Source organism: Nomascus leucogenys, unplaced genomic scaffold (genome assembly GCF_006542625.1).
Source record: "Nomascus leucogenys isolate Asia unplaced genomic scaffold, Asia_NLE_v1 000602F_174668_qpd_obj, whole genome shotgun sequence".
Taxonomy (NCBI): Eukaryota; Metazoa; Chordata; class Mammalia; order Primates; family Hylobatidae; genus Nomascus; species Nomascus leucogenys.
The window spans coordinates 171,155-173,627 of NW_022096583.1; positions in this window are offsets into that span (position 1 = coordinate 171,155).

Consider the following 2,473-nt stretch of genomic DNA (forward strand, 5'->3'; position numbering starts at 1 on the left):
CAGAAACTAGAAATCACATCCACTTTCCAGTGTTAAAAAGCCCAGTCCAGGCAGGTGAGAAGGAGACAGTCCTCATTAGCGCTGAGGATTCAGGGAGAATGAGATGGGCTGGGCAGGAAGGTTTTTTTGTTTGTTTGTTTGTTTTCTATGAACCAGTGTAACATTTTATTATGATAGAGTTGTTTTCATTAAAGAAATAGATGAAAATGATTAAGTAAAATCAAATGGCTCTAAAAGTCTTACAATGAAAACAACAGTCCTGTCATTTGTTCTTTCCACTTTTAATTTTCTTTGTTTTTCCTTCTGGTAGTTACCTTCATGGGTTTTTCCAAATTATTTTTTTTTAGTTTTTCAAGTGCGTGCATATATTAATACATGTAATTTTTAAAAAGCCTCTTCAGTTTATAATGCATCCTAATGTCCCTGGCCCCATCCCTCCTAATTCTCCAGAGCAATGACTTTTAACTCTTTTAGCAATGTCTTCTTTTTTTCCTCACATAACTACTTAGTCATTTCTTGATTATTTTATACATTCCACAGTGATTTCTTGATATGACAGATGAGGATTTAGCTCTTACACCATCACTATCTTCACTTTTCCTCCCGTATTGTCCCAAAGTGGTTACCAGATTTAGGGGCTAAGTAGTCACCACATCATTATGAGTATGTACATATTGCTCATTGTTGAGAAAAACAGAGTATTATGCTCTTACTTCCTATCCTGTACTTCCTTCTGCCCTAGAATTAATGATTGCCTAACCACCCTTCCCCCTTGTTTTTTTCATTTTTGCTTTATCTTCAATGAACTTCTTTCCAAATGCCCCAAATCTGGCAATAACTATTATGTTTTTTAAGAGAAGGGAATCAGCTCCACTACTTACTGCTGTGTGACCTTGACCAAGTCACTTAACCTCTCTGTGTTTCACGAGCTTCCTTTGTAAATGTGTGTGTTCACATATGCCAAGTACCCAGAAAGATGCCTGGCACACAGTATCACTCACCACAGAGTGGTAGCTGCGATTATTGCCTCATTAAAACAGTGGAGATGTCACCCATCAGGGCTAGAGACAATTTGGGAAATGCTGATCTGCTGCTGGTTTCAGGTGGGGAATCCTGTAGGACCAGCAGGCACACGGCTGCCTCAGTGCAGCTGGCACAGGGCACCACCGGCCCAGAGCAACTCAGAGCTCAGAACACTCTTGGCTCCGAAGTCCGAGCTGCTGGGGTTCAACTGTGGTGTCAGTCATAGAGTGTGGACCCCTCCCTATGGAGTCTCCCAGGCTCAAATTCTTCCCTCGACTCTGGAAATGCAATCCCAACACTGACTCACGGAGAAGTTCTGAAGGTTAAGGAGGAGACACATGAAAAGCGCCTGGTGGACACCAGGGATGCCAGTGTGGCTGAGGGACAATGGTGGGGCAGAGTGGAGGCAGGTGCCCCCTCCTCAGTATACCTCCCCCAGGCCCTCTCCAGGTTCTCACCAGGCCCCACCCTGGCATGTCTCCAGGTTCCTCTCAGCTCTGGTTACCCCCAGCCCTGCAGTCAATCCCTGAGCTGGGAAGGGCCCTTGAATCCACCCTGTCCTGCGTCACAGTGTCGTCCACTCGGGCTCACATTGCCACTAGGCCACCTGGCAGCCAAGGGATGGGGCCAAGTTTTGTGTTTTTTGAAACACGGCTTCACCTTCAAGTGCGGGTGATGACAGTGCCACACAGAACAAATGTTACCGCCCATCCTCATCGACCGTAATTTTCCAGTTTTCCAACCCTCAGTGAGCAAGGAAGAGCATAGCTTCTACCAGAGGGCATGAGGTCAGCAGTCAGGGGCAACCAACACGCAAAGACACCTGAAAATAGACCCCGCAGGGAAGCATAAGTATTCACCGAGGGTGGGAACCCCACAGATCTGGCCGTCTTCAAGCACATCAGAGAGATTGCCACGGGTAGCAACTTAGCGGAGAGACTTATTTGCCTCCTCAAAATCGTAAAATTATGTACATAATACTTAAAAGTTTTCTTTCAACACAAAACTAATCTGAGCGCTGTGGCTTCCGGTGAGCCACTGGGACAGACGGCATCGTCAGGAAGGCTGGCTCTGTGGTGCCCCAACCTGCCAGAGCCCAGGATGGTGGTGGGGTCCCCAGAAGCACCTGGCAACTCACCTGCACAGGGCCAGGGTCCCAGCTCCTCACACCCCAGGCACCACACCTTCTCGTGCTTTTTTTTTTTTCTTTCTTTCTTTTTTTTTTTTTTTTTCAAATCTCAAGGAGAAACACACAGTTGCCAGAAGGTGGAAGGTCCTGTTCATTCACATTGAAAAGTGCAGGTATTTCTGCTAGAATCACTTGTCTTACTTTAGGATGCTGACTCCAGTGTCCATCTCAACCTGGGCATCCCGCTGCCACCTTCCAGAGGAGAAAACCTAAGTAGTGCCCTGCGAAGGGGCAGCGTTTCTCATTTCCAACAACGTCAGC